Source organism: Anolis sagrei, chromosome 8 (assembly GCF_037176765.1).
Source record: "Anolis sagrei isolate rAnoSag1 chromosome 8, rAnoSag1.mat, whole genome shotgun sequence".
Lineage (NCBI taxonomy): Eukaryota > Metazoa > Chordata > Lepidosauria > Squamata > Dactyloidae > Anolis > Anolis sagrei.
The window spans coordinates 9840605-9865596 of record NC_090028.1 but is presented as its reverse complement, the minus strand read 5'-3'; the positions used below and the strand labels follow the sequence as shown (position 1 = coordinate 9865596).

The following is a 24992-nucleotide window of genomic DNA, read 5'->3' as shown; positions in this document are numbered from 1 at the left end:
AGAGTGGGAACAAGTATGGTCGAGAAAGATTAAATATACACATTCCTCAACACTGAAAGAGAACTGGTATAAAATGCTGTACCGGTGGTACATGACACCGCAGAAACTGGGACGAATGTATAAAAACAACTCTACTAAATGCTGGAAATGCCATAACCAGACCGGAACCTTTTTCCACCAATGGTGGTCTTGTCCCATGGCAAAGAAATATTGGAAAAAAGTGAACGAAACCTGCGGAAGAATTCTGAAACTCAAAATACAAGAAAGAGCAGAATATTATCTGTTAGAAATATTTAAAGAAGAATGGGAATTAGACACAAACGAAGAAATACTACTCACATACCTCACGACGGCAGCAAGAATAGTTTTTGCGAGAAAGTGGAAAACGAAAGAAATACCAACGCAAGAAGAATGGTTAGAAAAAGTTCTAGAGATAAAAGAAATGGACATGCTAATGTATGCACTAAAAGACACACATGGACGCCCACTTAAAAGAACAGACTGGAACCCATTAAAGGAGTACATGGAGAGAAGCGTAACACCAGAAAAAGAGGAGTAGATCAAATAACAAGAGACAGAAATAAACTACAAGGGATAAGCCATAAAACATATCGGATTAGAAGAAACGAACCGAAGAACATGGAGATGACAGAGTTGGAAGTCAAACCCCCAAGACCCTATCCCCCCCCTTACTACCTCCCCGCTCCGCCCCCGCATGCCCCCGAAAACTTAGTTAAATATTTGATAGGGAACCCCTCCCCACTTTCTACCCCGCTTCCCCCCCCCCGGAACCCCCCCCCCCACAGCCAACATTGGCCCTTTTTTAAACTACCTTGTCCAACCAAGAACTACTACCCCCTCCCTCCCCCTTTCTTTTACTTGCTGTATTTGAAAATCTTTCTAATAAAAACTATTTATATATATATATAAAAGATTTTCCCCTGACTTTAAGTCTAGTCGGGTTCAACTCTGTGGGTTGGTGCTCATCTCCTTTTCTAAACTGGATTTGTTCATAGACACCTCCAAGGTCATATGGCTGGCATGACTGCATGGAGCGCCATTACCTTCCTGCTGGAGCGGTACCTATTGATCTACTCACATTTGCATGTTTTCAAACTGCTAGGTTGGCAGAAGCTGGGGCTAACAGAGGGAGCTCATGCTGCCCCCTGAATATGAACCTACAACCTTTCGATTAGTAAGTTCAGCAGCTCAGCACTTTAACCTACTGCGCTTCATATTAAAGCATATTTTCATAAAATACATGTTAGAATAAACAAAACAAAATTAGACATAGAATGGAAATGTAACATTCGTCATTAAAACTATCTGGGTAGGCCTGCCAGATTATTATTTTTTGTCGTGTCAGGAGCAAGTAGCTTCTGGTGTGAGAGAATTGGCCGCCTGCAAGGACGTTGCCCAGGGGACGCCTGGATGATTTGATGTTTTTATCATCCTCGTGGGAGGCTTCTCTCATGTCCCCGCATGAGGAGCTGGAGCTGATAGAGGGAGCTCATCCATCTCTCTCCACAGTTTTGGGGTGGCTGATGAAAAGGTGATGGTTGCCAGTTGGGTTCTGGCTGGTTGGAGCAGATGCCCCACAGAGGACCTCAATATCTGGAGCAGATTGTATGGTAGAAGTCGATCCTGTAGGGAACCTGAATCCAAACCATGTAAGGCTTTAAAGGTCAATAGTAAAAAGGTAAAATATCATGGCTACAATATTGGCAAATTAAAGAGAAGTATAAATTAGATAAAGAAGTAGGGTTCCCAAAGGGTAAAGAATTTTGGGATAAAATATTGGATACAGAAAGAAAATTAATAACAAAACTATACAAACAGTTATTAGAATGGCAATTAGAATCTAGAAAAGACAAAAAGTACATGAAAAGATGGAACGAAAACTTAAGAAGAAATATCAGACAATCAGAGTGGGAAGGAATCTGGAGAAAAAGATTAAAATACACATATGCTACCGATCTTAGGGAAAATTGGATTAAAATGTCATTAAGATGGTATTTGACCCCCCCAAAATTAGGAAAAATATATAACAACACAAGTTCGACCTGTTGGAAGTGTAAGAAGAAAGAAGGCTCTTACTTCCACATGTGGTGGACCTGTGAGAAAGCGAAAGATTATTGGAAGATGATACAAAAAGAAATTCAAAATATGCTTAAAATAAAACTACCAATGAAACCGGAACTGTTCCTGTTAGGAATGTATGATAACAACATGCAAAAAGATAAAGATAAAATCCTGTTCCTAGCATTAACGGCTGCAAGGATGTGCTATGCAAAAAAATGGAGACAAACAGAAATACCAGAAAAAGACGAATGGATGATAAAAATGTTGGACATCAGCAACTTAGATAGACTTACTTTTCTATTATTGAAAAACAAAGAAACTGGAAGAAAAGAAACAGACTGGAGAGACGTCACCAAATATCTAAAGGAAAAGAAGAAAGAGACATAGAGGGAAAAGGAGAAATGAAGATGAAAACCAAAAGAAGAAGGGAAAGAAAGATAGAAGAGAAGAAAGATAAAGAAGGTTACTTTTTTACTTTTTGTCTTTTTCTTTTAAGAGAAGAATGAACAGAAGATTTTCGGAAGACATCAGGAGGTCGAGACTTTTTTTATCCTTTTTTCCCCTCTCTTTTTTTTCCTTTTTTCCCCTCCCCCCCCCCATTTTTCTTTCTTGCTCCTTTTTTTCCCTTTTTTTCTTTCTTCTTTTTTTCTTTTAATCTATACCCATATTTCTATTTTTTATCTTGTATGAAAACTTCAATAAGGATTATTTTTTTTAAAAAAGAATGGTACCTTGTGGGATACCACATTGTGGTGGAATGTAAAATTAACCACATGTAGTTGATGTTGGATCAACCCACACATTGCCTTGCCAAGGGAAGAAAATATGCCACGCAGATGAACAATAAAGAACAAGTAGTTCACTCTTCTTAGTTCAGAACAACATATGTACAATATCATCAGGTGCATCAACTCACTAAACGTCCTTACAGAGAGATTCCAAATGGTATTTCTTTGTCCTTATGAGAGACCTTCTTTTCAGCAGCCAAGAAGCAAATCAGTCTCTCTCTGCTTCTCTCTTCATCTCCATAGCTTGAGCCTGAACCCAACTGCAACAATATCGAAAAGTTCTAGGCTCGGCCATCACCCCATGCATTGCCCAACCAATCGGCTTCATTCATTTTATTTTGCAGTTATTTATTTATATATCGTGTCAGGAGCAAACCAAACAGTTGTATTGCATTTTTAACAAACAAACAAAGAAACACAAAGTTTGCAAGCTTGGTAGTTGATTCAATGTCCTTTGACCAGTAGCTGGCCACTTGGAGTGCCTCTGGTGTTGCCGCAAGAAGGTCCTCCATTGTGCATGTGGCGGGGCTCAGGTTGCATTGCAGCAGGTGGTCAGTGGTTTGCTCTTCTCCACACTCGCATGTCGTGGATTCCACTTTGTGGCTCCATTTCTTAAGGTTGGCTCTGCATCTCGTGGTGCCAGAGCGCAGTCTGTTCAGCACCTTCCAAGTCTCCCAGTTTTTTGTGTTCCCAGGAGGGAGTCTCTCATTTGGTATCAGCCATTGATTGAGGTTCTGGGTTTGAGCCTGCCACTTTTGGACTCTCGCTTGCTGAGGTGTTCCAGCGAGTGTCTCTGTAGATCTTAGAAAACTATTTCTTGATTTAAGTCGTTGACGTGCTGGCTGATACCCAAACAGAGGATGGGCCGGAGATGTCACTGCCTTGGTCTTTTCACTATTGGCTGCTACTTCCCGGCGGATGTCAGGCGAAACAATACTGGCTAGACAGTGTAATTTCTCTAGTGGTGTAGGGCACAGACACCCCGTGATAATGCGCCTTGTCTCATTAAGAGCCACGTCCACTGTTTTGGTGTGGTGAAATGTGTTCCACACTGGGCATGCATACTCAGCAGCAGAGTAGAATAGCGCAAGGGCAGATGTCTTCACTGTATCTGGTTGTGATTCCCAGGTTGTGCCAGTCAGCTTTCGTCTGATATTATTTCTAGTGCCCACCTTTTGCTTGATATTCAGGCAGTGCTTCTTGTAGGTCAGAACACGGTCCAGAGTGACTCCCAGGTATTTGGGTGTGTTGCAATGCTCCAGTGGGATTCCTTCCCAGGTCATCCTCAGAGCTCGAGATGCTTGTCTGTTCTTAAGATGAAAAGCACATGTGGATTAGGGATAGCTGGTTTCCACTGTAATAGGCAGTAAGAGCACCTAGAGCTTCGGAGAACTTCTGTTCAACCATCTCAACCAGAGAGAAGCCTCCTCGCAGGATTGCAGAGCATTCGGGTGTCCCCTGGGCAACGTCTTCATAGACAGCTGATTCTCTCATTCCAGAAGCAAGCAGAAGTGACTTGCAACATGCAACCAAACAAGCAAACCAACCAACGGACCTTTTCAGGACCAACCATGACAATAATCTCAATCAACATAACAATAACCATAACAATAATCTTTATTTATACCCCGCCACCATCTCCCTGATGGGGACTCAGGGCGGCTTACACGAGGCCAAGCCCAAACAACAAATTACAGCGAAATAAAACCGAAAACAAAACCAATAAACAACATCATAATTACATAAAACATATGAATGCATAACAATATAAAATTACAGTAAACACAATCACAGTGATAATGGGCAGGCTACATGTAATGATTAAAGGAAAAACTAATTAAAATCTGATTAAAAACTCGGGTGAGATAAAGGAGAAGCAGGTTATTTGCGGAGGGGAGCTCATTAAAATGGGGGTTGTGGAATCAACATTGAAGGCATGTCAGCTGCCAAAGAAGGTCCTCCACTATAACAAGTCATGCTAGACTAATCTGATCTCTTTTTTCGATAGAGTTACAAGCTGGGTAGATGCGGGGAATGCCGTGGATGGAGCGTACCTGGATTTCAGTAAGGCCTTCGACAAGGTTCCCCATGACCTTCTGGCAAGGAAACTAGTCCAATGTGGGCTAGGCAAAACTACGGTGAGGTGGATCTGGAATTGGTTAAGTGGACGAACACAGAGAGTGCTCACTAATGCTTCCTCTTCATCCTGGAAAGAAGTGACGAGTGGAGTGCGGCAGGGTTCCGTCCTGGGCCCGGTCCTGTTCAACATCTTTATTAATGACTTAGATGAAGGGCTAGAAGGCAGGATCATCAAGTTTGCAGACGACACCAAATTGGGAGGGATAGCCAATACTCCAGAGGACAGGAGAAGGATTCAAAACGATCTTGACAGATTAGAGAGATGGGCCAAAACTAACAAAATGAAGTTCAACAGTGATAAATGTAAGATACTCCACTTTGGCAGGAAAAACGAAATGCAAAGATACAAAATGGGGGACAATGCCTGGCTCGAGAGCAGTACGTGTGAAAAAGATCTTGGAGTCCTTGTGGACAACAAGTTAAGCATAAGCCAACAATGTGATGTGGCGGCAACAAAAGCCAATGGGATTTTGGCCTGCATCAAGAGGAGCATAGAGTCTAGATCTAGGGAAGTCATGCTACCCCTCTATTCCGCTTTGGTTAGACCACACCTGGAATATTGTGTCCAATTCTGGGCACCACAATTCAAGAGAGATCTTGACAAGCTGGAATGTGTCCAGAGGAGGGCAACTAAAATGATCAAGGGTCTGGAGAACAAGCCCTATGAGGAGCGGCTTAAGGAGCTGGGCATGTTTAGCCTGAAGAAGAGAAGGCTGAGAGGAGATATGATAGCCATGTATAAATATGTGAGAGGAAGCCACAGGGAGGAGGGAGCAAGCTTGTTTTCTGCTTCCCTGGAGACTAGGACGCGGAACAATGGCTTCAAACTACAAGAGAGGAGATTCCATCTGAACATGAGGAAGAACTTCCTGACTGTGAGAGCTGTTCAGCAGTGGAACTCTCTGCTCCGGAGTGTGGTGGAGGCTCCTTCTTTGGAAGCTTTTAAACAGAGGCTGGATGTCCATCTGTCAGGGGTAATTTGAATGCAATATTCCTGCTTCTTGGCAGAATGGGGTTGGACTGGATGGCCCATGAGGTCTCTTCCAACTCTTTGATTCTATGATAAGAAGGTCCTCCACTGAGCCCTGCTACATGCACAATGGAGGACCTTCTTATATTAACACCAGAGGCACTCCAAGTGGCCAGCTACTGGTCAAAGGTCATTTAATCAACTACCAAGCTTGCAAACTTTATGTTTTGTTCTTTTGTTTGTTAAAAATGCAATACAATTGTTTTGTTTGCTCCTGACACGATAGATAGATAGATAAATAAATAAATAAATAAGCTGCCAAAGAACAACTACTCTATGAACTGTGCTGAGATAAGAAATGTGATGTGCTGTGTGTCCAAGAAACACACAGGGATAAACAACAGAAACGACCAAAAGTTCCAGGAATGATCTTAGTAGCGGAAAGACCACATGTGCAGTATGGTTAGAAGTGCAATGAATCCTTAGCTGTGTTGCAGAAGTGCAATGAACTGATAGTTATGCCGCAGAAGAGCAATGAACCCTTAGCTGTGTTGTGGAAGTGCAATGAAATCCAATGTTATGGCAGAAATGTCAACATGGGAGACACAACCGCCCTATTATGGGGCTATAGCGTAACATGCAGGGCTTAGGGGCAGACTGTTTTCCGAAACCTTTGTCTGGGGGAATCAAAAGACTGAGGAAGCAATAAAAGACTGTTTATATCTAAAACTGATGTTGCCTTGAAAATGGAACGTTTTGCCAGAGAGATAAGAATTAAGAACTGGAATGCATAACCAATGAAGTAATGAACAGGCTGGATGTTTTTTGTTTTTGTTTGGTTTTTTAATGACAGCGTGCAAAACCTTTCATAAATCTTATAATTGTAGCCAAAGGCTCAGTCCTGACACTGAGCGCCATGTCCACTTTGCCTTTGCAGTATCATAAACAACTAGCGGTCCCCTGCCACACGTTGCTGTGGCCCAGTCTGGTAATATGGAAAACAAAGTAATTAGAAGGTGCTGGTTTCCAATATATGTAATGTCTTTATGCTTGTGCGTAAACAGTATTTATTGATGTTTCTTTGACAGTGTTGACGTAGAGATTGTCTGGTTTGCCTACTCTGGAACATGCAACATATAATTGTCCTTCTTTAGGAGTCCCTTTCAAATTTATAATACTTTATCTCTCTGTGTGTGAATCATATATATCTATCTATATCTATGGCTGGATGGCTCTCTGTCAGGAGGGCTTTGATTACGTTTTCTTGCCCAGGTAAAGAGAGTTAGACTGGATGGCCTTAAGTATTTTCTGTTGGTCATGGGGGTTCTGTGTGGGAAGTTTGCCCCAGTTCTGTCATTCATGGGGTTCATTCAGAATGGCCTTTGATTGTAAGTGAACTATAAATCCTAGTAACTACAACCCCCAAATGCCAAGGTCTATTTCCCCCAAACTCTGTTCATATTTGGGTATATGGAATATTCGTGCCAAGTTTGGTCCAGATCCATCATTGTTTGAGTCCACAGTGCTCTCTGGATGTAGGTGAACTACAACTCCAAAATCAAAGGACACTGACCACCAAACCCTTTCAGTATTTTCTGTTGGTCATGGGAGAACTGTGTGCCAAGTTTGGTTCTATTCCATCATTGGTGGAGTTCAGAATGCGCTTTGATTGTAGGTGAACTATAAATCCCAACAACTAAAACTCACAAATGACAAAATCAATTTTTAAAAGTGAAGGACATACATTGGGTTGTTAGCTGTCTTGTGTCCAAATTTGGTGTCAATTAGTCCAGTGGTTTTTGACTTCTGTTAATCCCACAAACGAACATTACATTTTTATAGATGAGTTAAATTAGCCTCCCTGCATAAGCGGTACCTAAATTTCCTACTTGACAGATGCAACTGTCTTTTTATCTAGACAAATGGTCGGGAACTTACTCTGACCCGGGCTGGCTTCTAACTCATGAACTTTCGGTTAGTAGTGATTTTAATGCAGCTGACTCCCAACCAGCTGCGCCACTACCCAGTCCTTACTACTACTACTACTACTACTACTACTACAAGGTTTTTAGAGTCTTGTGAGGTTTGCACTTTTGTCTCTAACCCCAGCGAGTGTAGGAAGGCCTATATGCCAAGTTTGGTTCAGAATGCTCTTTGATTATAGGTGAACTATAAATCCCAGCAACTACAACTTCCAAATGACAAAATCATAATTTTTTGAGTGATGGTCACTCCTTGTGTAGTGAGACATTTTGTTGCCAAATTTGGTGTGATTTTGTTCATTGGTTCTTTTGTTTTTAAGGTACTCATTATGCACAGAGCATTTATATATATATAGATGAGAACACAGAAATGCTGGACCACTCTCACAACCACCATGTCAGACTACACAGAGAAGCCATTGAAATCCACAAGCATGTGGACAACTTCAACAGAAAGGAAGAAACCATGAAAATGAACAAAATCTGGCTACCAGTATTTAAAAACTCTAAAATTACAACAGCACAACAACAGAGAGGAAACAAACAAGGACATCTAATTACTTCTCCACAAAAGATTGCTCCAGGCACTGCCAGGCCCTCAAATGCTAATCAAGATGATCAGTTGAAACAATCACACCTAGCTCCAGAAGACAAGAGCCCTTTGTCCCACCCTGGTCATTCCACAGATATATAAACCCTTTTTCCTAGTTCCAACAGACCTCACTACCTCTGAGGATACTTGCCATAGATGCAGGCAAAACGTCAGGAGAAAATGCCTTTAGAACATGGCCATATAGCCCCAAAAAAACCGACAACAACCCAGTGATTCCAGCCATGAAAGCCTTCGACAATACATATATAGATGAAGTTACTATCTGCAAAACAGTGAGATTTTGTTAGGAACTATACAGTTTGAGTGCACAGATCCTAAATGAATTGTGAAGCCAACACATGTGTTTTTCTGTTCCAGCATTTCCTAACTGGTATCTGGATGCACATTGGGGAGCATCCCAGTGCCCATTGTTGCCCATTGTGCATCATACATCCAACACGACTCCATTGTGAAACAGATGTCCATACATAGCAATGTCACAGCAAAACTGCTTGGTTGTATTTCTAGCTCATTGGTTCTATTTTTGGTCCAGTTACCAAGATCTGAATTTCAGCCAACATCTATTTTCATGGATTCAGCCTGAAAATTAATCAGTGGCAGTTTTTCAGCCTAGAAGGGACCCATGATAGATTATGTAAACAAACAGGGTTCACTCTCACCAGAACATACGCACACTGACCCTGTTTCAGGATATTTTGGAACAAATGGATCCTTCCACGGAATAGGTCTGAAGTCATGCCTTGTATCCTATGATAAACACCACGACTGATCTTGGCACCGAGCTGTCAGTACCACAAGATGCAAGACCAAAGATGTGTCACTCATGTCAAGGCAGCGAATGTTGGGTAAGATTAGGAGAGGCTAAGCAAACGGCTTCCTGCTTGCGTGGGGCAGAGACGTCAAACTTTCCAACATGTCACAGAATGGAAACGTGAAATGGCCAAGCAGCAATAAGAGTTCGATCCAGATGTCAAAAGTTACAAATTAAATTTGGAGGAGAAGCATCAGATTGATTTTGCCCAGGTCTAACGGAAGAATAAGACTCACCCTGCGGAGTAGGAGCCACAGTGGCACAACGGGTTAAACCCTTGTGCCGGCTGAACTGCAGACCTGAAGGTCGGCGATTTGAATCCGCAAGATGGGGTGAGCTCCCATCCGTCAGCTCCAGCTTCCCATGAGGGGGCATGAGAGAAACCCTTCACAGGATGGTAAAACATCCGGGCATCCCTGGGCAACATCCTTGCAGATAGCCTATTCTCTTACATCATAAGCGACCTGCAGTTTCTCAAGTTGTTTGTGTGTGTGTTTTTACACACACGCACACACACAAAACAAACCCTGCGGAGTTAATGAGGTGCATCTACCCCAGTGGTTCTCAACCTTTCCCTCCTGAACATGGAAAAAAGGGCGGAACTTAACGATGATAGACAGGTGGCTAGCCCCATGACTGCAGCCTAGCAGAAACAATCCAACTGCAAAATGCATGGCCAAAACAAGCACATGCAAACACTCAAAGAACGAAAGGGAGTTTGGAGCTCCTGGTACAGCCGAACCAGCACAACCCTCAATTTCTATATTTCTAAAGTTTGTTTTTGTTTCTCTACACTGTTTGTGGCATTTGAATCTAGGTCTTCAGAGTCTTTGACCTGGATCTCTTCGTGGAATTAGAAAATTGCAAGAAATAGAGCTGCAAAATGAGGAAACCACCCCGTGATCTAGGCATAATATAGAGTTAATGCAGTATGAGTGGGAATTTTGTAGTGAGACTTGCTATTTTTCAAAAAGCTCTCAATGGACTAAAAAAAAAAAAAAAAAACCACCCAAACAAATGAAACCTACGTAATTTCCCGTAATTTCCCGTTCACATAGCTCTTCCACATCCACCCACGGAGATTTGCAAATGTAGGTTACTTCACCTCGGGCTTAGAAGGAGTGGATTCTGACTGAAAAAAGAAGTAACTTGTTCATGCAAGGATATATTTAGAAGGAAATAGTAATTAGTAACATTTTTTTCCTTCTCTATTTTTAGAGAAGAAGAAAAGGGCATGTTTGTACACGTTCCACCACGGCTGCATCTACGTGCTCTGTAGAATGAATGCAGTTGGAGACCGCTTGAACTGCTATGGGATCCTGGGATTTGCAGTTTGGTGAGGCACCAGCACTCTTGGGCAGAGAAGCATGAAGGCCTTGTGAAACTGCAGCTCCCATAATTCCACATCATTGAACCATGGCAGTTCAAGTGCTGTCAAATTACATTAATTCTACAGTGAAGATGACAATTAAATTCAAATATTTCTAATTTGGAGAGGTACTTTAGAACACTGAGTGAATGAAACTATATATTCCAAGCTACCATTGGAGCAGCGTCTCTCAACCTGGAGGTCAGGACCCCTGGGAGGTCGCGAAAGGGTTTGAAAGGGATTGCCAAAGACCATCTGAAAACACATATTTCTGATGGTCTTAGGTACCCCTTTGGCAAAGAAGGCTGAAGATCTCTCTGCCTGCCCTTCTTTTCCTTTTTGGAAACACACAGCGAATCCTCCCACCAAAAACCCTCCTCCGCTGGGATTGACTGGCCTCTCAGCCAGGATCGCAGGCAATGGGAGGGCTGTTTCTGAGACAACAAGAGGGAGAAGGGAGAGCAGGTATGCTCAGCACATGGCAGCATAGTACGCATGTCCTGATGAGGGAGAACGCGCGAGGATGGAGGGAGGCTCAAGCCAGCGAGTCCTTTCAAGGCAAGGGAGTTCTGTGTGGGAAGTTTGGCCCAATTCTATCATTGGTGGGATTCAGAATGCTTTGATTGCAGGTGAACTATAAACCCCAACAACTACAACTCCCTAATGTTAAGGTCTATTTCCCCCCAAACTCCATCAGTGTTCACATTTGGGCATATTGAGTATTTGTGCCAAGTTTGGTCCAGATCCATCATTGTTTGAGTTCACTGTGCTCTCTGGATGTAGGTGAACTACAACTCCAAAGCTCAAGGTCAATGCCCACCAAATCCTTCCTGTTGGTCATGGGAGTTCTGTGTGGCAGGATTGGTTCAATTCCATCATTGGTGGAGTTCTTAGTGCTCTTTGATTGTAGGTGAACTATAAATCCAAGTAACTACATCTCCCAAATGACAAAATAAATCCGCCTCCCAACCCCACCAATATTCAAATTTGGGCGTATGGGGGAATTTGTGCCAAATTTGGTCCAGTGAATGAAAATACATCCTGCATATCAGATATTTACATGACGATTCACAACAGTAGCAAAATTACAGTTATGAAGTAGCAACGAAAATAATGTTATGGTTGGGGGTCACCACGACATGAGGAATTGTATCAAGGGGTCGAGGCATTAGGAAGGTTGAAAACCACTGCATTAAAGTTACTCATGTTGCAGTGTGTATCATCTTTGGCAGCAGATTTCAATTTTTGTGTTTATTCCCAGACCATAATAATAATAATAATAATAATAATAATAATAATAATAATATAAAATAATGTGTGTTGCAAGTACACACATTACAACTGTGTGTACTTGCAGCACAGAACAGAGAGGTTACTTTCGATAATTTTTTGGTCAGGAGCCATTTGAGAAACTACAAGTCGCTTCTGATGTGAGAGAATTGGCCATCTACAAGGACATTGCCCAGGGAATTCCCGGATGTTTTGATGTTTTACCATCCTTGTGGGAGACTTCTCTCATGTCCCCGCATGGGAAGCTGGAGCTGACAGAGGGAGCTAATCTACGCTTTCCTCGGATCCGAACCTCTGACCTGCCGGCACAAGGGTTTTCATCCATTGCGTCACCGGGAGCGCCATTAGAGGAAGTCTTTAATTCTTAATAGGGTTTGCTATTATTTACAGTTTTGTGCATCCAAACAAAGTCCAAGTCTGTCTCTTGGACCATACATAATATATTCAAACCCCACCACTAAATATGTGAATTGCTTCCTCCTGTGTTCAGCTTTGGAGGAAAAAAAATCTGCAATTGTTTCTATTCAATCAACAAGAATTGAAAAGTTCCTATTAATAGCAAAGCAAAGAAAATGCTCAGCAATATGTACCCAAATTCGGGGAGCAGCGTGAGTTCCCGCTGAAAGACCCAGCTTCTGCTAACCTAGCAGTTCGAAAAAATTCAAGTGTGAAAAGATCAATAGGTACCGCTTCTGCAGGAAGATGACGGTGCTCCATGCAGTCATGCTGGCCACAAGATCTTGGAGGTGTCTACGGACAATGCTGGCTCTTTGGCTTAGGAATGGAAATGAGCAACAACCCCCAGAGTCGGACACAGTTGGACTTAATGCCAGGGGAAAACTACCTTTACTTTATGTACCCTTTAGAACACAGCAACTAAATTTCACAATTGCAATGATTCAGGGACATTCTCTTGTATTGTCAGTAGTTTCCTAGCAATTCTGATCTGCACAATATAAATTCTGGACTGGTTTCTGGTCTGCACGAATCCACAAAACCCAATGCCATAATAAACCTGTTACCTCTCAAGATGCCTCTTTTTCACCTGCCCTCATTCACCTCCACTTGCACAGAACATACCCACTTCCATCCTCCTACCTCTATATTATTTTTATCTATCCCCAAAATGCCCCCAATATATTGCTTCCCCAGCAAAAACCCACAACATTGAAGGAAATAAAGACATCCTTACCAACCCTGGCCAACAGCAAGGATGTGTTTTGCAGCAAGAAGAAAAACTCGGTGGAATGGTGCTTCTGCTGCGGCCTTACGTCACACGATGACAGATGACTGGGAAAGATTAAGAGGGAGCCGCTTGGCCCCTTTAATATCATCTCTGACACATTGGAGGTCACATTGGGTTCCTTGCCTCGACTCCCTTTCCGTCAAAGCGGTGAAGTAACACACACATGCTAAGGCAAGAGTGCAGCCGGAGGCCAGGCTTATTTTGGGCAGCTTGAGACCTATTTCGGAAAGTTCTTGGCAAGGGATCGGGTCAGGTTTCTGGCAAGAATGGACGATTCCTCCCTGGGCAATCTATTCCTCAGTGAGGATAAGAGGGGGAAGTATTAGAAAGAAAGGAATCGAAAGGGTAGTTCGACACACTTTGGCATTTGGCCCTTATGACTCCTGGTTTTGGCCATGCCCATTGGAGACACGCTATCTCCAACAGTTTGCTCTTTCTCTCAAAAGAATAAAAGGGTTCCTGAACTCTGTACAAGAGAGGGACATACAGCCATACATCTACACTCGCTGGGGTTAGAGACAAAAGTGCAAACCTCACAAGACTCTAAAAACCTTGTAGTAGTAGTAGTAGTAGTAGTAGTAGTAAGGTTGTGGCGCAGCTGGTTGGGAGTCAGCTGCATTAAAATCACTACTAACCGAAAGTTAATGAGTTAGAAGCCAGCCCGGGTCAGAGTAAGTTCCCGACCATTTGTCTAGCTTGCTGTCGACCTTTGCATCTCGAAAGACAGCTGCATCTGTCAAGTAGGAAATTTAGGTACTTCTTATGCAGGGAGGCTAATTTAACTCATCTATATAAATAAAAATGTAATGTTCGTTTGTGGGATTAACAGAACTCAAAAACCACTGGACTAATTGACACCAAATTTGGACACAAGACACCTAACAACCCAATGTATGTCCTTCACTTTTAAAAAATTGATTTTGTCATTTGTGAGTTGTAGTTGCTGGTATTTATAGTTCACCTACAATCAAAGCGCATTCTGTACTCCACCAATGATGGAATAGAACCAAACTTGGCACACAGTTCTCCCATGACCAACGGAAAATACTGAAAGGGTTTGGTGGGCAGTGTCCTTTGATTTTGGAGTTGTAGTTCACCTACATCCAGAGAGCACTGTGGACTCAAACAATGATGGATCCTGACCAAATTCTACACGAATACTCAATATGCCCAAATGTGTCAGGACCCGGTTTCCTGGCCTTGGATGTTGGCGCAAAAAACCGGATTCCTGACATGGAGGATTGATAAGGGTTTGCAGCTGGTGGCCTTGGGAAGGGCAGTTGGTGGTTTTGGCGGGGAATATTGAGCGGGATCCTTGGTCGGCGGGAAGGGAGGATTCGAATGTGGGGGAGGGTATATAAGGGTTGATTTGTGTCTGTATGCCAATCCTGGCTTTCATGGTGTATATGCATCCAGTAGTAAAAGTTTCCTGATTGATTACGGATTGGCGTCCTGTGTCTTTTCTGGGAGCGGCTGCTGTGAGCTTACATTAAGCCAGGATTCTTCGGTGCCATCCCACGGCTGTGGTGAGGTACCCCTATGCAACGGGAGGAAGATCCAACGGAGGGGGGAGAACCAGCCTCCCCTTTCGGAAATGCAGAAGAGGAGCTGGAGAGAGTGAATGCCTTGGCTTCATCGACTGCATATGCCCAGCCCAACGGAGTCACACAGAGGCGAGTGAAGGGGGCAGGGGCAGCAACGAGAGAAAGCAGTGGGCTAGAGTTTCCCTCCCCGCAGAGATTGGATTTCCTGGAGGAAAAGATGGCATCAATGGAGACTACCCTCGCGATGATGTCAAAGGTGATGGAGAGGCTGACCCCCCTGTTAGAGGAACCACCACCCCGAGGGGAATCGACGTGGAGCGCAGGGGAGAGGAGTGACCGGGGACCCGGGGCACGTCCTAAAACACAGACGAGCTGGAGGGCTGCTGCGGAGAGCGATGAGGAGGAGGAACGACCCCGGGGACTGGCGCCCCAGCAGACGTTCCTGGTGCCCCCGGCCGGAGCCGGGCGCGGCACAGGGCGTCAGGAATTGCCCCCGGAGCAGAGAGGGCTCCAGGGAGGGCCACCGCGAGCGGAGAACCGGGGAAGGCAGCTCCTTCCATACCAACCTAGGAGGGAGGAGCTGAGGATCGAGTTCGGAGGAGAAGCCGGGAACCTCGCATACTTCCTGACTATGGTGAGGGGATATCTAGAAGATAACGCCCTTACCTTCGGATCGGAAGCAAGCAGAGTGCGAGCAGTGGGCGCAGCACTGAGAGGGGGAGCAGCGGAGTGGTACGTCCAGCTCCACGCCAGGCACGACCCATGTTTGGGATCTACAAGGCGATTCCTGGCTGCGATGGAGGCGCGCTTCAGGGATCCGCTCGAGAGGGTCCGGGCGAGGGAAAAGCTGCAGACGATAACCCAAGGACATCGTTCCGTATCTGAGTACGTGGAGGAATTCCGGTTGAGGGCGGAGAAGGTCCCAGAGTGGTCCAACACCACCAAGGTCCAGATCTTCAAAGAGGGCTTGCGGAAGGAAATCCTGACCTGGGCGCTTCATCGCGACGACCCGGAGGAGATAGGTGGATGGATTGAGCTGGCCGGCCGCATCGAGACGACCTTGGCACAGGTCAAGAGGCATCAAGGAGCGGCGCCGCAGCAGACGAGAGCAAGGGAGGAGAGTCGGAGGACGGAGAGAGGCACGATCGGGAAAGCCCCAACCGGAGGGCCCAAGGAGCAGAGGAGCGGCTGTTATGTATGCGGTCGCCTGGGCCATCGGGCTGCCGAGTGCCGACAAAGGAAAGGGGGAGAGTCCCATTTCCCAAAGTTCAAACCGGCTGCAGGAAAGAGAGCGGAGGAGAGCCCCCCTTCTAGGGCCCCGGTGGGAGATCTGGTGAGTCACAGCCCAGGAATGCTAGTATTCCCGATCAGGCTAGAAGGGGAGGGGAAGTGGGCCAGCTGCAAAGCTCTCATGGATTGCGGCTGCTCAAGAAACATTATGGCCCCAGAGTTAGCAGACGAACTGAAATGTGAGAAAACCCCCTTGCAGAGCCCCATAGCATTCTCGCAGCTAGATGGGTCAGTGGCAGCTGGGGCCCCGGCACGGTTTGAAGTGGGAGAAGTGAGATGTAAAGTGGGGAGCTGGGAAGGCAGCATAACCTTTGTCGTATCCCCTATGGCTACTTACAATGTAATACTGGGGATGCCATGGTTAAAGGAAGCCAACCCACAGATCAATTGGAGGGAAGGCAGCATAACATTCCAGAGCGAAGAAAGAGGAAAATGTTGCAAGGGGGAAGAAAACACGGCGGGTGGGGTGCAGGAAATTCCCCCTGAATACAGAGACTTTGAGGATGTATTTGACGAAAAGGAGGCGGACCAGCTTCCCCCTCCTAGGAGGGTCGAAGTAAAGATTGAACTCAATGAGGACGCTAAGTTGCCCAGGAGTAGATTGTACCCCATGTCGGTCAAGGAGATGGAGGAACTGAGGAAATATATTGATAAAAACTTGGCCCGAGGGTTTATAAGGCCCTCCGAATCACCCTTGGGAGCCCCAGTGCTGTTTAGGCACAAAAAGGACGGCTCGTTGAGACTGTGCGTGGACTATAGGGGGCTGAACGCAGTGAGCACCACCAACAACTACCCCATGCCACTGACTAAGGACTTACTATCGAGACTGTCAGAAGCAAGGGTGTTCACGAAAATTGACTTAATCGAAGCTTATCATAAGCTGCGCATAAGGCCCGAGGACAGGTGGAAAACGGCGTTCACCTGCGCGCTCGGCCATTTTGAATTCTCCGTCTGTCCCTTTGGTTTAAAGGGCTCTGGATCAGCATTTATGCAAATGATTAATGAGGTGTTACACCCACTATTGTATCGCGGGGTGTTTTGCTTTGTGGATGATGTAATTGTGTTTACCCGTGATAGACGATCTCATGTCAAATTGGTGAGAGAGGTGCTCCAGAAATTGAGGGAGGCAAAACTGTTTGCAAAGCTGCCAAAATGTGAGTTCAATAAAGAACAGATAGACTTCCTGGGATACCGAATATCCAAGGGAGGGATAGCAATGGATCCAGCAAAGGTGGAGGATGTCAGGGGGTGGAGCCCTCCCCAAACGCGCAAACAGTTGCAATCATTCCTCGGGTTTGCGAATTTCTACCGGGGTTTCATAAAGGACTTTGCTCAAGTAACATTGCCCCTAACGGAACTGCTAAAAACAAAGGGAAAGGGGGAAACGGTGAAGGTACGATCCCCGGGAGCAAAGCTAAATTGGTCAACAGAGTGCCAAGGGGCTTTTGAAGAACTGAAACGCAGATTCACTGAGGAACCAGTATTGATCCACCCCGATTTGACCAACCCGTTCGTAATCCATTGTGACGCATCGGATTGGGCTTACGGGGCGGCTCTGATGCAAAGGGACCCAGAAGGGAGGTTGAGACCCTGCGGGTTCATTTCAAAAAAGTTCAGCGAAACTGAACGGAACTGGCCAGTGTGGGAGAAGGAGGCTCTGTCAGTGGTGAGGGCTCTAGAGACGTGGAGGCACCTATTAGAGGGAAGCGGCATCCCCTTTGAGGTGTGGACCGACCATAAAAACTTACAATACCTCACTTCACCCAGGCAGTTGTCAGCAAAGCAGATAAGATGGGGCCAGTATTTCAGCAGATTTGATTTTAAGCTGCGGTTCCAAAAAGGAAAACAAAATATAATCGCAGACACGTTGTCAAGAATGCCGGAGGATGGAGGGAGGGGGCGAGGCCCAAAGGGGAGCATATTCTCAGAACAGCAGTGGGGCATGGCAGTGCAAACCCGAGCACAAACGGAGCGCAGCCAAAAACTGGTGGGGGTTGAGAGCAAGGACGGGGGATGGGAGGAGGAGATAAGGCAAGCATGCAGGGAGGATGAGTGGCTGGAAAGAAATAAGGAAAAGGTGGAATGGAAGGATGGATTGGGATTTGTGCACAGGAAGTTATACATCCCAGGCAACCTGAGGGAAAAAATGATGGTCAGATGCCATGGCAACAAGGGAGTGGGACACTGGGGAGTAACAAAAACCTTGAAAATGTTGGCACGTCAGTGTTGGTGGCCCGGCATGAGGGGTGACACCAAAATGTATGTATCCCAATGTAGTGCGTGTGCACAAAATAAGGCAACCACACAAAAGCCGACGGGGTTGTTGCAAAAGGTGGCAGAACCCTCAAAACCATGGAGGGTGATTGCTATGGACTTTGTGGGCGAACTCCCAATTAGCCGAGGTCAACGTTACATATGGACGGTGATGGATCTGTTCTCAAAGCAAGCGCATTTCATAGCGCTGCCTAAATTGCCATCTGCAGAGAAATTGGCTGAGTTGTTTATCAAACATATCTACCGGTTACATGGTTGCCCGGACCAGGTGATTAGTGATCGAGGGGTGCAATTCACGGCCCGGTTCTGGGAAGGATTCATGCAGTTGATGGGGGTGGAAAGGACCCTGAGCTCGGCGTTCCATCCCATGACCAATGGGGGGGTCGAGCGCACACAACAGACCTTGGGAATGTTCCTAAGAACATACACAAACCAATGCCAAACTGATTGGGCCGATCTACTCCCGTTTGCAGAAATTGCGTACAATGGAGCCTGTCACGCATCCACAGGGAAATCCCCCTTTGAGGTAGTATACGGCATGGAAGTAACCCCTTTACCCAAACTGCCGAGTTGGGGGGAAGAACTGGAGGGAAAGGAAGGATGGCCAGACAAAATGAAAGCGAACTGGGAGGGCGTGGCAAAATCACTACGAGAGGCCCAACGAAAATATAAGTTGTTTGCAGATCGAAAAAGGAGGGAAGGTGACAAATTGGAAGAAGGGGATTTAGTGTGGCTGAGCACAAAAAACCTTAAGCTAAATACCCCCTCTCGGAAGTTGTCTCCCAAATACATCGGTCCTTTTAGGATTTCTGACAAAGTAAATGAAGTGACATATGCCCTGAAACTACCTAAGGTATTGGGGAAAATACACCCAACGTTTCATTGTAGTTTGTTGAAAAAATACCAAGGTCCGCTAGACGAAGAAGGAACATGATGGTGATGTATGTTTCCCTTCCAGGAAGAAGAAGAGGTGGAGGGGGACGTTATGTCAGGACCCGGTTTCCTGGCCTTGGATGTTGGCGCAAAAAACCGGATTCCTGACATGGAGGATTGATAAGGGTTTGCAGCTGGTGGCCTTGGGAAGGGCAGTTGGTGGTTTTGGCGGGGAATATTGAGCGGGATCCTTGGTCGGCGGGAAGGGAGGATTCGAATGTGGGGGAGGGTATATAAGGGTTGATTTGTGTCTGTATGCCAATCCTGGCTTTCATGGTGTATATGCATCCAGTAGTAAAAGTTTCCTGATTGATTACGGATTGGCGTCCTGTGTCTTTTCTGGGAGCGGCTGCTGTGAGCTTACACAAATGTGAGCACTGGTTGAGTTTGGGGGAAATAGAATCTTGACATTTGGGAGTTGTAGTTGCCGGGATTTATAGTTCACCTACAATCACAGAGCATTCTGAATTTTAACTTGCTGCCCACGAGGACTCCAAGATCTTTTTCACACGTACTGCTCTCGAGCCAGGCATTGTCCCCCATTCTGTATCTTTGCATTTCATTTTTCGTGCCTAAGTGGAGTATCTTGCATTTGTCCCTGTTGAACTTCATTGTGTTAGTTTTGGCCCATCATCTCTCTAATCTGTCAAGATCGTTTTGAATCCTGCTCCTGTCCTCTGGAGTATTGGCTATCCCTCCCAATTTGGTGTCATCTGCAAACTTGATGATCCTGCCTTCTAGCCCTTCATCTAAGTCATTAATAAAGATGTTGAACAGGACCGGGCCCAGGACGGAACCCTGCAGATGGCACTCCGCTCGTCACTTCTTTCCAGGATGAAGAGGAAGCATTGGAGAGAATCACCCTCTGGGTTCGTCCATTTAACCAATTACAGATCCACCTCACCATAGTTTTGCCTAACCCACATTGGGCTAGTTTCCTTGCCAAAAGGTCATGGGGGACCTTGTCGAAGGCCTTACTGAAATCCAGGTACGCTACATCCACGGCATTCCCCGCATCTACCCAGCTTGTAGCTCTATCGAAGAAAGAGATCAGACGAGTCTGGCATGACTTGTTTTTGATAAATCCGTGTTGACTATTAGCGATGACTGCATTTGTCTCTAAGTGTTTGCAGACCACTTCCTTCACAATCTTTTCCAGAATCTTGCCTGGTATTAACGTGAGGCTGACCGGACGGTAGTTGTTTGGGTCATCCTTTTTTCCCTTCTTGAAGATTGGGACCACATTGGCCCTCCTCCAATCTGCTGGAACTTCTCCCGTTCTCCAAGAACTTTCAAAGATGATTGCCAATGGTTCCAAAATGACTTCCGCTAGTTCCTTCAATACTCTTGGGTGTAGTTGATCTGGCCCTGGGGACTTGAACTCATTTAGAGCGGCCAGGTATTCCTGGACGACTTGTTTCCCAATTTGGGGTTGGATGTCCTCTAATCCCTCACCCACTCCATCTTGCTGAGGTTGAAGATGGTTTTCTTTTTGTGAGAAGACTGAGGCAAAGAACGCATTAAGCAGTTCTGCCTTTTCCCTATCCCCTGTCAGCATAGCTGACGGGATAGCTACTTATACATAGCTATCATGTCTCCTCTCAGCCTTCTCTTCTTCAGGCTAGACATGCCCTGGTCTTTAAGCCGCTCCTCATAGTGCTTGTTCCTAGACCCTTGATCATTTTAGGTGCCCTCTTCTGGACACATTCCAGCTTATCAACATCTCTCTTCAATTGTGGTGCCCAAAATTAGACACAATATTCCAGGTGTAGTCTAACCAAGGCAGAATAGAGCATGGGTAGCATGACTTCCCTGGATCTAGACACTAGGCTCCTATTGATGCAGGCCAAAATCCTATTGCCTTTTTTTCCCGCCGCATCACATTGTTGGCTCATGTTTAACTTGTTGTCCACGAGGACTCCAATATCTTTTTCACACGTGGTGTTCTTGAGCCAATCGTTCCCCATTCTGTATCTTTGCATTTTATTTTTACTGCCTAAGTGGAGTACCTTCCTCCTGCTGCTATCCTCTTTGTGTGATTTTTTTCATAGACACAAGAGAAGACACACTTACCAGAAGTTGCAAAATATCATCCGGGATGTTGTTTTGAGTTGTCGCTTTGGAGATACTGAGAACGGACATGGCAGTTGCTGGAGATGTAGGAGATAAGTCTATCATCATCTCTAGTTGGTTCATTTCCTTCACCATTTGCTAGGACAAAATAAGCAGATCATTCCATCAGTTTGAGCATTTGGATGAAATGTGGGGTTATTTCAACTTCTCCCAATGTGAGTTTTCAAAATGTAAGGCAGCTTCCAATCCCTTGGCCATTTAAGAGGGAGCATCAGAAGTTGACCATAGATTTGTACTGGAAAATCCTGGCATTCCTAGAGAACTCTTTTCTCTAGGATTCTTGACACCTTGCAACATGAATCTAGGATTCATTTCCAGCCAGCTTCAGTATTACCTTGAGATCAGTCCCTAGAAAAGGGTCAGTTCATTGTTATGTTCCTCCAAGTCACCTCCAACTGATGGCAACCCTCCTAGAGCAGTATTTCCCAACCTTCCTAATGACGCAATCCCTTAATACAGTTCCTCATGTTGTGGTGACTCCCAACCATACAATTATTTCCGTTGCTACTTCATAACTGTAATTTTGCTACTGTTATGGATCGTAATGTACATATCATATATGTAGGATGTGTTTTCATTCACTGGACCAAATTTGGCACAAATACCCAATATGCCCACATTTGAATAGTGGTGGGGTTGGGTGGATCGATCTTGCCATTTGGGAGTTGCAGTTGCTGGAATTTCTAGTTCACCTACAATCAAAGAGCACGAAGAACTCCACCAATGATGGAATTGAACCAATCTGGGCACACAGAACTCCCATGACCAACAGAAAATACTGGAAAGGTTTGGTAGGAGTGACCATCACTCAAAAAATTGATTTTGCCATTTGGGAGTTGTAGTTGCTGGGATTTATAGTTAATCTACAATCAAAGAGCATTCTGAACTCCACCAACGATGGAACTGAACCAAACTTGGCACACAGGACGCACATGATCAACAGAAAACACTGGAAGGGTTTGGTGGGCATTGACCTTGAGTTTTGGAGTTGTAGTTCCCCTACATCCAGAGAGCACTATGGATTCCAACAATGATGGATCTGGACCAAACTTGGCACAAACACTCATTATGCCCAAATGTCAACACTGGTGGAGTTTGGGAAAAAATAGACCTTGAGATTTAGGAGTTGTTGTTGCTGGGATTTATAGTTCACATACAATCAAGGACAATTTTGAACCCCACCAACAATAGAATTGGGCCAAACTTCTCACACAGAACCCCCATGCCTTGAAGGGATTTGCTAATGCGAGCCTTCCTCCAGCCTCGCACACTCTTCCTCACCCGCACATGTGCACCATACTGCCATGCACTGGGCATGCCTGCTCTCCCCTCCCTGCTTGGCCCCTTGCTGAGGCCAATCACAGCATAGGAGGGCTTTTGGTAGGAGGATTCGCTGTCTGTTTCCAAAAAAGGAATAGAAAGACAGGCGGAGAGATCTTCAGCCTTCTCTGGCAAAGGGGCTCCTAAGACCATCAAATATATATATTCACTCAAAACAAACATTCATATATATTTGAGTGACATCATAACTCAAAAACTGCTGGACTAATTGCCACAATTAGTTGCCACAAGACACCTACTAATTGCCACAAAGCACCTACTAACCCAAGGAGTGACCATCACTCAAAAAAATTGATTTTGTCATTTGGGAGTTGTAATTGCTGGGATTTATAGTTAACCCACAATCAAAGAGCATTCTGAACTCCACCAACGATAGGATTGAATCAAACTTGGTAGATAGGACTCCCATGACCAACAGAAAACACAGGAAGGGTTTGATGGGCACTGACCTTGAGTTTTGGAGAGTGACCCCCCCCCCCCCGGGGTCCCGACCCCCAGGTTGAGAAGTGCTGCCTTAAGGCCATCCAGTCCAACTCCCTTTACCAGGGCAAGAAAACATAATCAAAGAGCCATCTAGCCATAGATATAGATAGAAATATATATGATTCACACACACATATAAATATATGACAGATGTAGTATCATAGATTTGAAAGGAACGCCTAAAGAAGGACAATTATATGCTGCATGTTCCAGAGTAGGCAAGCCAGACAATCTCCACATCAACACTGACAAAGAAACAAGAAATGCTGTTTCCCCACAAGCATAAAGAAATTACATATTGAATTACGTAATGAGAAACCAATACTTTCTCATTACTTTGTTTTCCACATCACCTGACTGGGCCACAGCAACACTTGGCAGGGGACGGCTAGTTTTAAATAAAGTTTCAGTGTCATATTTTGCTTACAGATGGTGTTAGGATCTGTTACCACTTTCCTCTGCCTGTGAAAAATGATACTCTCCTGACAAAAGCATTAAGGCTCTTCTATTTGCAGGCAGGAGTGCTCTCTGCTGGCAGAAAGGTTTTCGTACCAGCAGCTAGAACTGCTACCAGAACTGCTTGCAAAACCAAATAAAGGACAGAGAGGGCATGAGAAGAGACAGATTATGCCAGCTCTGAACCTTCTCCATCCTAGGGACACAGACAGGCCTGTAGCGAGGGGGGAGGGGGTTAGGGGCTCAACCCCCTCCCTGAAATTTTCAACCCCCCCCCCCCGAAATTTTCAAATCTCTTCCCGCCCCCCCAAATTTTCAACTCTCCCCAAATTTTTTTTCTGGCTACGGCCCTGGAAACAGATGCAACTCCATCACAAAGTTAGGCAGGAGCAAAGGGAATCCTAAGTAATTTCCAATATCCCTAGGACAAGAAGGATTCAGCAAAGCGTAGCATATCTGGATTTCAGAAAGGCCTTCCTTCGACAAGGTCCCCAATGACCTTCTGGCAAAGAAACTAGTCAAATGTGGGCTAGGCAAAAGTACGGTTAGGTGGATCTGTAAACTGGTTAAGTGATCCTAGATCCAGAGAAGTCATGCATGTGCATGTGGCAGGGCTCAGGCTGCACTGTAGTAGGTGTTCCGTGGTTTGCTCTTCTCAGCACTCACATGTCATGGACTCCACTTTGTGGCCCCATTTCTGAAGGTTGGCTCTGCATCTTGTGGTGCCAGAACACAGCCTGTTCAGCATCTTCCAAGTCGCCCAGTCTTCTGTGTGCCCAGGGAGAGTCTCTCATTGGGTATCAGCCATGGATTGAGGTTCCGAGTTTTCGCCTGCCACTATTGGATTCTCACTTGCTGAGGTGTTCCTGCAAGTATCTCTGTAGATCTTAGAAAACTATTTCTTGATTTAAGGCGTTGGCATGCTGGCTGATGTCCAAGGTCACTGCCAGGGTTGCTAGCTTCTGTGCAGCAGCAATAGCTTGTCGGAGCAAGATGCTGTCACAGTCGTAGAAAGTTTTAATATTTATTTCAGTTTTACCATTGTCATTTTAGCATCTAAATGTTTAATACTATCTTATTCAATACTGAGTTTTTAATTTTGCTTTGACATTGTTTCTTAATACCCAAATGTATATGTGCCTATCCTGACGTTTGTACATTTTTTTGATGCTGGTCATTGACCATAATAAATCTTGTATGTATGATATCCAAACAGGATGGACCGGAGATGTCACTGCCTTGGTCCTT

General features: G+C 45.1%; 1 protein-coding gene across 2 annotated transcripts in view; it reads right to left on the bottom strand.

The window, feature by feature from the left end:
* The window catches only part of LOC132783312 (dipeptidase 2-like), a 48914-nt gene extending 27395 nt beyond the window's left edge, over window positions 1-21519 (bottom strand). The window contains exon 1 of one of the 2 annotated variants that reach the window (XM_067471023.1): window positions 21405-21519. The gene's annotated coding sequence lies outside the window, so the exon portion shown is untranslated. Of the gene's footprint in view, window positions 1-13236; window positions 13555-21404 lie in introns of those variants that run through there. The other variant, XM_060788445.2, reaches the window with a different exon arrangement.
* Between the last annotated feature and the right edge of the window lie 3473 nt (window positions 21520-24992).